General features: G+C 39.0%; 1 pseudogene; it reads left to right on the forward strand.

Annotated features, from left to right (window-relative positions):
• Positions 1-6,789: 6,789 nt before the first annotated feature.
• Positions 6,790-7,148, forward strand: LOC116589222 (annotated as a pseudogene).
• The last annotated feature ends 4,738 nt before the right edge of the window (positions 7,149-11,886 follow it).

Consider the following 11,886-nt stretch of genomic DNA (forward strand, 5'->3'; position numbering starts at 1 on the left):
CCTTCCCTCAGAAGATCAGCAAGAACATCCAGCCAAGACCAAGTTCACCAATCAATGACAACTGCAGAACATCATAGCTAGGGGAAAGCCACACATGAGATTACTGTCTTGTTTCCACGATCCTTTAGTCTTTCCAAAGTTAAATATTTTAAATTTTATTTCTTTCATGTTCTATTTTTTAGTTTTTCTTCTTTCCTATTTTAACCTTTTATAACTATTTTATCTTATCAATACCTTTTAAAAATCTTTTTAAATTTTCATTCTTATAGTCATATTCTATCCCTTCATTGTTTTAAGCTTATTTTTTTGTACACATGTAAGTTTTTCCCTCTTTAAAATTTTGGGATATAGTTTCTTCTAACAGATCAAAATATACCCTAAATCTGTGTATAGCTTTGTTCTAGTCTCCAGCCTGATCACATTCTTTTTTTTTTTTAACCAACTGATCAATTCCTTTTTTAGACTCTTCTTTAATTTTCATCTCTGCCTACTTGTGATTTCTCTCTGTCAAATAAATAAACAAAATCTTTAATTTTCATCTTTGCAGTCATATTCCATCCCCTCATAGTGTTTACCCTTATTTTTTTGTATATATATATATGTATGTATATATATATATATATATATATATATATATATATATATATATGTTTTTCTTTCTTTAAAATTTTGGGAGGCAGTTTCTTCTAACAAATCAAAATACACCCAAAATCGAGTGTGTGGCTCTGTTCTATTCATCAGTCTAATTGTATATATTCCCCCCCACCTTTCTTCTCCCCCAGCTTTGGGTTTCTTCTGATTTGGCTAGGGTATATTTTTCTGGGGTTGTTGTTACCCTTTTAGTATTTTGTTCTCTCATTCATCTGTTCTTATCTGGATAAAATGACAAGGCAGAAAAACTCACCCCCCAAAAAAGAACAAGAGGCAGTACTGAAAGCTAGGGACCTAATCAATACAGACATTAGTAAGATGTCAGAACTAGAGTTCAGAATGACGATGATCAAGGTGCTAGCTGGGCTTGAAAAAGGCATGGAAAATATTAAAAAATCCCTTTCTTGAGAAATAAAAGAACTAAAAGCAAACCAAGTTGAAATTTTAAAAAAAGCTTTTAATGAGGTACAATAAAAAATGGAGGCTCTTACTGCTAGGATAAATGAGACAGAAGAGAGAATTAGGGATATAGAAGAGCAAATGACAGAGAATAAAGAAGCTGAGAAAAAGAAACAAACAACTACTGGACCATGAGGAAAGAAGACGAGAGAAAAGTGATACCATCAGACAAGACCATATTAGAATAACTGGTATCCCAGAAGAAGACGAAAGAGAGAGAGAGAGAAGGGCAGAAGGCATTTTGGAGCAAATTATAGCAAAGAATATCCCAAATTTGACCAAGGGAACATCAAAATCCAGGATGCACACAATACCCCCCTCAAAATCAATAAAAATAGGTCAACATCCTGTGATCTAATAGTAAAACTTATAAGTCTCAGTGACAAAAAGAAAATCCTGAAAGCAGCTTGGGACAAGAGGTCTTTGAGAATTACTGCAGCAGAAATATTAGATTGACAGCAGACCTATCTACAGAGACCTGGCAGGCCAGAAAGGACTGACATGATATATTCAGAGCACTAAATGAGAAAAATATGCCCCCAAGAATACTATATCCAGCTAGGCTGTCACTGAAAATAGAAGGAGAGAGAAAAAGCTTCCAGGACAAAACAAAAACTAAAAGCCCTGTAGGAAATATTGAAAGGGGTCCTCTGAGCAAAGAGATAGCCTAAAAGTAATAGACCAGAAAGGAACAGAGACAATATACAGTAATAGTCACCTTACAGGCAATACAATGGCACGAAATTCATCTCTCAATAGTTACCCTGAATGTAAATGGGCTAAATGCCCCAATCAAAAGACACAGGGTATCAGAATGGATAAAAAAACAAAACCCATCAATATGCTCTCTACAAGAAACTCATTTTAGACCCAAAGACACCTCCAGATTTAAAGTGAGGGGGTGGAAAACAATTTACTATGCGAATGGACATCAAAAGAAAACTGGAGTGGCAATCCTTAAATCAGATCAATTAGATTTTAAGCCAAAGACTATAATAAGAGATCAGGAAGGACACTATATTATACTTAAAAGGTCTGTCCAACAAGAAGATCTAACAATTATAAATATCTATGCTGCTAACATGGGAACAGTCAATTATATAAACCAATTAATAACAAAATCAAAGAAACACATTGACAATAATACAATAATAGAAGGGGACTTTAACACTCCCCTCACTGAAATGGACAGGTCATCTAAGAAAAAGATCAACAAGGAAATAAAGGCCTTAAATGATACACTGGACTGGATGGACATCACAGATATATTCAGAACATTCCATCCCAAAGCAACAGAATACACATTCTTTGCTAGTGTACATGGAACATTCTCCAGAATAGATCACATCCTGCGTCACAAATCAGACCTCAACCAGTACCAAAAGATTGGGATCATTCCCTGCATATTTTCAGACCACAATGCTTTGAACTAGAACTCAACCACAAGAGGAAAGTTGGAAAGAACCCAAATACATGGAGACTAAAGAGCATCCTACTAGAGAATGAATGGGTCAACCAGAAAATTAAAGAAAAATTTTTAAAAATTCATGGAAACAAATGAAAATAAACACAGCTGTTCAAAACCTTTGGGATAGAGCAAAGGTGGTTCTGAAAGGAAAGTATATAACAATACAAGCCTTTCTCAAGAAACAAGAAAGGTCTCAAATACACAACCTAACCCTACACCTGAAGAAGTTGGAGAAAGAATAGCAAAGAAAGCCTAAATCCAGCAGGAGAAGAGAACTCATAAAGATCAAAGAAAACAATGAAAAACAGAAACCAAAAGAACAGTACAACAGATCAACAAAACTAGTAGCTGGTTCTTTGAAAGAATTAATAAGATTGATAACCCACTGGCCAGACTTACCAAAAAGACAAGAGAAAGGACTTAAATTAATAAAATCATGAAAGAAAGAGGAGAGATCACAACCAACAACAAAGAAATACAAACAATTACAAGAATATATCATGAGCAACTATATGCCAGCAAACTTGACAATCTGAGGAAATGGATGCATTCCTAGAGATGTATAAACTACCAAAACTGAACCAGGAAGAAATAGAAAACCTGAACAGACAGACCCACAACCAGTAAGGAGATTGAAGTAGTCATCAAAAATCTCCCAGAAAACAAGAGTTCAGGGCCAGACAACTTCCCATGTTTAAAGAAGAATTAATACCTATTCTCCTGAAGCTGTTCCAAAAAATAGAGATGGAAAGAAAACTTCCAAACTCATTTTATGAGGCCAGCATGACCTTGATCCCCAAACCAGAGACCCCATCAAAAAGGAGAATTACAGAGCAACATTCCTGGTGAACATGGATACAAAAAAAAAAAAACCTCACCAAAATACTAGCCAATAGGATCCAACAGAACATTAAAAGGATTATTCATCACAACCAAGTGGGATTTATTCCTGGGCTGTAAGCTTGGTTCAACATCCGCAAATCAATCAATGTGATACAGTACACTAATAAAAGAACAAGAAGCATATGATCCTCTCAATAGATGCTGAAAAAGCATTTGACAAAGTACAGCATCCTTTCTTGATCAAAACTTTTCACACTATAGGGATAGACAGTACATACCTCAATATCATAAAAGCCACCTATGAAAAACCCACAGTGAATATCATTCTCAATTGGGAAAAACTGAGAACTTTTCCCCTAAGGTCAGGAACATGGCAGGGATGTCCACTATCACCACTGTTATTCAACATAGTACTAGAAGTCCTAACCTCAGCAATCAGACAACAAAAAGAAATACAAGGCATCCGAATCGGCAAAGAAGAAGTCAAACTCTCACTCTTTGCAGATGATATGCTTTATGTGGAAAACCTAAAAGACTCCACTCCAAAACTGCTAGCACTCATACAGGAATTCAGTAAAGTGTCAGGATATAAAATCAATGCACAGAAATCAGTTGCATTTCTATACACCAACAACAAGACAGAAGAAAGAGAACTTAAAGAGTTGATCCCATTTACAATTGCACCCTAAGGTATTAGATACCTAGGAATAAACCTAACCAAAGAGGCAAAGAATCTGTACTCAGAAAACTATAAAGTACTCATGAAAGAAATTGAGGAAGACACAAAGAAATGGAAAAACATTCTATGCTTATGGATTGAAAGGATAAATATTGTGAAAATATCTATGATACCTAGAGCAATCTATACATTGAATGCAATCCCTATCAAAATACCATCAACTTTTTTCAAAGAAATGGAACAAGTAATCCTAAAATTTATATGGAACCAGAAAAGACCCTGAATAGCCAGAGGAATGTTGAAAAAGAAAACCAAAGTTGGTGGCATCACAATTCCAGACTTCAAGCTCTGCTACAAAGCTGTAATCATCAAGACAGTATGGTACTGGCACAAAAACAAACACATAGATCAGTGGAACACAATAGAGAGCCCAGAAATAGACCCTCAACTCTATGGTCAACTAATCTTCGCCAAGGAAAGAATGTTCAATGGGAAAAAGACAGTCTCTTCAACAAACGGTATTGGGAAAATTGGACGGCTACATGCAGAAGAATGAAACTGGACCATTTCCTTACACCACACCCAAAAACAGACTCAAAATGAATGAAAGACCCCAACATAACACAGGAGTCCATCAAAATCCTCTTTGACCTGAGCCGCAGCAACTTCCTAGAAACATCACCAGAGGCAAGGGAGGCAAGGGCAAAAATGAACTATTGGGATTTCATCAAGATCAAAGCTTTTGCACAATAAAGGAAACAATCAACCAACAATCAAACCAAAAGACAACCAACAGAATGGGAGAAGATATTTGCAAATGACATATCAGATAAAGGGCTAGTAGCCAAAATCCATAAAGAACTTATAAAACTCTACACCCAAAGAACAAATAATCCAATCAAGAAATGGGTAGAGGAAATGAACAGACATTTCTTCAAGAAGACATCCAAAGAGCCAAGAGACACATGAAAAAGTGCTCAACATCACTCGGCATCAGGGAAATACAAATCAAAACCACAGTGAGATACCACCTTACACCAGTCAGAATGACTAAAATTAACCAGTCAGGAAATGACAGATGTTGGCGAGGATGGGGAGAAAGGGTACCCTCCTACACCATGGTAGGCATAGTAGGCATGCAAGCTGGAGCAACCACTCTGGAAAACAGTATGGAGGTTCTTCAAAAAGTTTGAAAATAGAGCTATCCTATGACCTAGCAATCACTCTACTGGGTATTTACCCTAAGTATACAAATGTAGTGATCCGAAGGGGCATGTGCACCCCAATGTTTACAGCAGCAATGTTCACAATAGCCAAACTATGGAAAGAGCTTAGATGTCCATCAACAGATGAAAGAATAAAGAAGATGTGAGATACACACACACATCAAAAAAAAAAAAAAAAAAAACCATGAAATCTTGCCATTTGCAATGATGTGGATGGAACTAGAGTGTATTATGCTAAGTGAAATAAGTCAATGAGAGAAAGACAATTATATGATCTCTCTGATATGAGAAATTTGAGAGGCAGGGCAGAGGGTCATGGAGGAAAGGGAGGGAAAAAATGAAGTAAGGTGGGACCAGGGAGGGAGACAAACCATAAGAAACTCTTAATTTCAGGAGACAAACTGAGGGCTTCTGGGGAGGGGAAAGGGATAGGGTGGCTGGGTGAAGGACACTGGGGAGGGTGTGTGCTATGGTGAGTGCTGTGAATTGTGTAAGACTGATGTTTCACAGACCTGTACCCCTGAAACAAATAATACATTATATATTAATAATAAATAAATAATAAAATTACCAACCCAGAATTCTTTACTCAGAAAAGCTATCCTTCAGATACAAAGGATCTGAGATAAAGACTTTCCCAGACAAACAAAAGCTAAGGCAGTTCATCACCACTACATCTACCTTTTAAGACATACTGAGAGGATATCTTCAAGCTGAAATGAAAGGACACTAATTAATAAGCTAAAAACATGTGAAAATATACACTGGTAAAGGTAAAGGTGACTACATAGTCTAAATCGATAATGTGATAGTGTGTTAATCACTTAATTCCAATATAAAGGCTAAAGGACAAAAGTATCAAAGCTTATGTCCATTAAAGCACAAAAATATTGAAGTTAATAACTGTTGTAGCTTATAGCTACAATTATTTGCTAATGGAAACACAATATAAAAACTATGTAAACTGTGACATCAAAACCATAAAATGAGGAGGTGGTGAAAGAGTAGTTTTTGTATGCAACCAAATTTTTTTAAAGATTTATTTATTTGAGGGCTTCTGGGTGGCTCAGTGGGTTAAAGCCTCTGCCTTCAGCTCAGGTCATGATCCTAGGGTCCTGGGATCAAGCCCCACATTGGGCTCTCTACTCAGCAAGGAGGCTGCTTCTCCCTCTCTCTCTCTCTGCCTCCCTGCCTACTGTGATCTCTGTCTGTCGAATAAATAAATAAAATCTTTTTTAAAAAGATTTATTTATTTGAGAGAGAGAGACAGCATGAGTAGGGGGGAGGGTTTGAGGGAGAGGGAGAAGCAGTTTCCCCATTGAGCAGGGAGCCCAACTTGGGACTTGATCCCAGGATCATGACCTGAGCTGAAGGTGGACACCTAACCAACTGAACCACCCAGGCGCCCCACAATCTAATTTAAATTTCTATCTTTCTTTCCTCTCCAATCTGGGCCCAACAGAATGGCTCCTACTAAAAAGGGTGGCAAGAAGAAGGGCCATTCTGAGGTAGTGACCAGAGAATTCACCATCACTATCCACAAGCACGTCCACAGAGTGGGCTTCAAGAAGCATGCCCTATCTAGCACTCAAAGAGATGGGGCACTTTTCCATGAGGGAGGTGGGAACTCCAGAAGTGCACACTGACACCAGGCTCAACAAAGCTGTCTGGGCCAAAGGCATAAGGAAAGTTCTATACCGTATCCATGTCCAAAAAATGTAACAAGGATAAAGATTCACCAAAAAAACACTATACATTAGTTACCTATGTACCTGTAACCATTTTCAAAAATCTACAGACAGTTAGTGTGGATGAAAACTAATCACTGACCATCAAATAAAGATATAAAACTGCAAAAAACAAACAAACAAACAAAAACAACTAAGTTGTATCAGCTTAAAACAGACTATTACAATGATAAGATGTTATGTAAGCCTCATAGTAACCAGAAAGCAAAAACCTGTAATAGATATATAAATATAAACAGAAGGGAATCAAAGCATGCCACTATGGAAAATCATTAATTCACAATGACGGCAAGAAAGAAAGGTTCAAAAGAATTACAAAAACAGCCAAAAAAACAGTCAATAAGATGGCATTAGTAATCCCTTACTTACACTATATATACACTAATATACACTAAATATAAATGGATTCAATTCTCTATCAAAAGACATACAGTGGCTGAACAGGTTTAAAAAGAAAAAAAAGAAAAAGAAAAAAAGAGGAAGAAAAAAGACCCCAACTATCTGCTGCCTACAAGATACTCACTTCAGCTTTAAGGAAACACACAGGTTCAAAGTGAAGTAAAGGGTTGGAAATATACATTCCATGCAAATGAAAACCTAAAGAGACCAGAAATAGCTCTATGTGTATCAGATAAAATAGACTTTAAGTCAAAACTGTAATAAGACAAAAGTAAGTCATTATATAATATTAAAGGGGTGGATTGAAGAGGCTATTATGATTGTAAATATATGGGTGTGCAACATGGGAGCAGCTAAATATATGAAGCAAATACTAATATAATTAAAGAGAGATACAGAAAACAATACAATACTAGTAGGGGAATTCATACACAACTTCCAATACTGGACAGGTCATCCAGGCAGAAAATCTAAGGAAACACTGGGTCAAATAAGAAATCAAAAGGGAAATTAAAAATACCTTGAAATACATGAAAATGGAAACACAAATTACCAAAATTGTTGAGATAGAATAAAACAGTTCTAAGAGGGAAATAAATGTCTACATTAAGAAAAAGAAAGGTCTCAAATAAACAACCTAACTTTATACCTCAAAGAACTAGGAAAAAAAAAAAAAAAACAAAGTTAGCAGAAAGAAGAAAATACAAAGATGAGAGCAGAAATAAATGCCAGAGACCAGAAAAATCATAGAAATGATCTATAAAATTAAGAGCTAGCTTCTTGTAAAGATAAACAAAACTGACAAACCTTTAGTTAGACTAAGTATAACGTGGAGTTACAATCTAGGAACGCAACAACAACAAAGGTAGGGAGAGAAAAGGAAAAGAAAAGAAGAGAAAGACAAATACTGTGTTCCTCTCCTGAAAGAGGCTACAGTCTGGTGAGGAATTCAGATGAGTGAACAGATAGTTCCTGTTCAGGGTGAGAAGTGCTGTAACAGGGAAATGACAGGGTACTCCTTTTAATAGAGCTCTGGAATTTTCTCAAGGACAGTTTCTCAATTCTAAATTGACACCTGAGAAGTTTACTCCTCGATTTTAGCAGATTTGCATATTGGAAAGATCACTGCTGGAAGGAAGAGGAAGGGTTGGAGGTGGACAATACTGAAGGGAGCAGGTAGGAGGCAGTTGCAGTGATCCAGGCTAGAGAAGACGGCAAGCGAGCATCAGGCTAGTGGCATTGGGGCTGGAGTGACATGAGCTTCTCAAGACAATTGTGAAGCAGAAATAAAAGAATTTGGTAATAGAAAAGAAAGGAGTAGAAAGAAGGATGATGTCTTTCTTTGGTTTCCTCCAGAAACAGACTTAAAGGAAGGATCAAGAACAAGTAGTTCATTTGAAAACAGGGAACATGGGTAGGAAAGAGAGGAAGTGACACGGAGAAGGGAAGGTAGCCAAGAAAGAGTGGTTTATCAAGCCAACTGTACCATGAATTCGTGAACAAATCCTAGGAAATGATATACAATAGGGGCGCCTGGATGGCTCAGTTAGATGTCTGCCTTTGGCTCAGGTCCTGATCCCAGGGCCCTAGGATTGAGTCCCACATTGGGCTCCTTGCTCAGCAGGGAGCTTGTTTCTCCCTCTGTCTGCTGCTCCCCCTACTTATCCTCTCCCTCTGACAAATAAATAAATAAAATCTTAAAAAGAAATGATATAAAACAAATGCCAAGAGATCTCACCCAAGAGATTGAGGAGTTGGGGAATTTATAAGCCAATTCCCATGAGTCATTGACCCAACGTTTCCAGTCTGTTCTGCTCAAGGCAGAACAGTTTCCATCGCTTCCTAAAAGGTTTGCTTTCCTCACACAAAACTAAACAACAACAAAAAAACCCCACACAGACACAGGCCACTGGAAACAAGGAGGAGCACCTCGAGTGGTAAGGACAAAAGGATATGAGCTACAGATGACACCCAGTCTCTGGTGTGGGTAAATGGGGTCAGAGTTCGATGAGATGGGACACCCAGGGGTTAAGGCAAGATAGAGGGGTGCTGATGAGTAGAGAGTATGAGTTGAATTTTTGACATGGTACATTTGAGGTGTCCATAGGACGTCTAAGTGAAGTTGTCAGGTAGACAGTTGGCTATGTGAATAGGAGTCTGTAGGAAGCAGTCTGATCTAGACTTACAGATCCAAAACTGTCATCACGTGAATTCACGAGTGCAGCAGAAATCTCATGGGAATCCCATGGAGTGAGGAACAAAGATGGCCAAGGGCAGACGCTAAACACCATATTTATGGGGCAGTGAGAGAAAGAGAAACAGAGAAGAATGAGAAAACACATCAGCGAGTTACAAGGAAAACCACAAGTTCTAGGTGTCTGGAAGCCATCAAATAGAAAGCAAAAAATGTGTCACATGCTACTGAGAAAGCAAGAGAAACTGAAGGTAAGTACCTGTAAAAGATCATATAAATAAAGCATACTGTAATGAGTTTTTAAAAACAAAAGTGAATATCAGGTTAAAGGAGGACTTCCAAGTAAAAGAAGGATCATTTGTTAATAGAAAATGGAAGAGACTTACAATGTTGCTGGGAAAGAGCAAATGAAAGAGATGGAGATCAGAGGTGCAGCAGAAATGCTAGAAAGGCATAGGAATCTTCAGAGGACAGAAAGAGACTGAATCCAGAGACGGGGGTGGAAAAGGCGGGGCGGGGAGGCTTCTGACCCGGCATGGACTTAGCTTCCTTTGTCACAAATGGGAAAGAGAAATGTGGCGGGTCCCCATCCAGGCTAATTTGTAAATCTGGTGGCATGAGATTAGTAAAGTATCTGTGCATTTTCTCCATGAATTAAGAGTTGAAGAGAAGGGGCACCTGGGTGGCTCAATGGGTTAAAGCCTCTGCCTTCGGCTCAGGTCTTGATCCCAGGGCCCTGGGATCGAGCCCCGCGTCAGGCTCTCTGCTCCACAGGGAGCCTGCTTCCCTTCCTCTCTCTCTGTCTGCCTCTCTGCCTACTTGTGATCTCTGTCTGTTGGATAAATAAATGAAATCTTTAAAAAAAAAAAAAAAAAAAAGAGTTGAAGAGAAAGGTGTGAGTGAGGCGAAACCGGGGATGCCCCAGGTGTGAGGAGCTTGTGGGTGGCGTGCAGCGTCTCCGGAGAGAACGGAGAGCAAGGCAGTGAGGTAAGCTGTGCTCGGTGGCCCAGAGACTGAAGAGCTGGATGTACTCAAGGGGGTTTCCACAGCTGGGCGAACGAGAACGAAATTGGGCAAGGGAGCTGCACGGTATGCAAGTGAAGACAGTAGGAAATCTACGCAGCACAGGAGAGGAATTAAAGACCTGGGAAATGATGGATGGACGATGTCCGTGGGAATGGTGTTCCAGCTTCCACGCAGGGCATTCTGTTTCCAGGGTTTGAGGCAAGGGGAGAGCATGCATAAGGGAGGAACCTGTGTCAGTGGAGGACAGTTGACACATTGATTAGTTTGCTGGAATAGAAAGAAGCCAGAGCTGGCTCAGGGGAATAAAGAAAGGCAGCCATGGCTGTTACGGGATATGGCTGGGCCAGAGTCTAACAAAAGAGTTAATTCATGATCGTGGTCTGTCCACTTCTGTCCCTCTGTTATAGGTTGGATTGTGTCCTCCAAAAAGATACACTGAAGTCCTAAGCCCTGGTTCCTGTCCATGTGATCTCGTTTGGAAACAGGGTCTTTGCCGACATAACCCTACCAAGAGGTCATTTGGGTGGGCCCTACGCCAATATGCCCGTTGTCTTTATAAAAAGAGAAGAGACATACAGACCCACCCGGAGACCATGACGTGGCGATGGAGGCAGAGACTGGAGTGGTGTTCATAAGCCAAAGGAGGCCAAGGTTTGCTGGTGACACCAGAAGGGAAGAGAAAGGCATAAAACAGATTCTCTCCCAGAGCCTTCAGAGCATGGCCTTGCTGCCATCTGGATTACAGATTTCCAGCATCCAGAACCATGACGGAGAACCAATTTCTGTGGTTTAATCTGTTGGTAGTATTTTGTTACAGCCACTCTAGGTAACAGATACACCCTTCATGCTTTTACATGGCTTAGCCTGGCCTTATACCCGGGCCTTGGTATATTCCTTAATGACCCAGTACACCAAGAGATGTCAGCCTGTGGCTGACAGGTCCTGGCGTAACCCTCCCTTTCTAAGTAGAAATTGGACATTTTCATTCTCATTAAGTGTCTTTTCAACTCTCATCCAGTGATAGGGTAATTCAGTGTACTGTAATTACCAAGCAAAGAGGTCCAAAAGTTAAATTCATCCAAAAGGAAGAGAACTTAAAAAAAAAAAAAAAAAAAAGTCAACCTGCCTTGTATGTAAATTTAGAAGTGTAAGGGTATTTTAGACTAGATCAATCATAGTGCCAGAATACTGGT

This window comes from Mustela erminea, chromosome 4 (genome assembly GCF_009829155.1).
Source record: "Mustela erminea isolate mMusErm1 chromosome 4, mMusErm1.Pri, whole genome shotgun sequence".
NCBI lineage: Eukaryota > Metazoa > Chordata > Mammalia > Carnivora > Mustelidae > Mustela > Mustela erminea.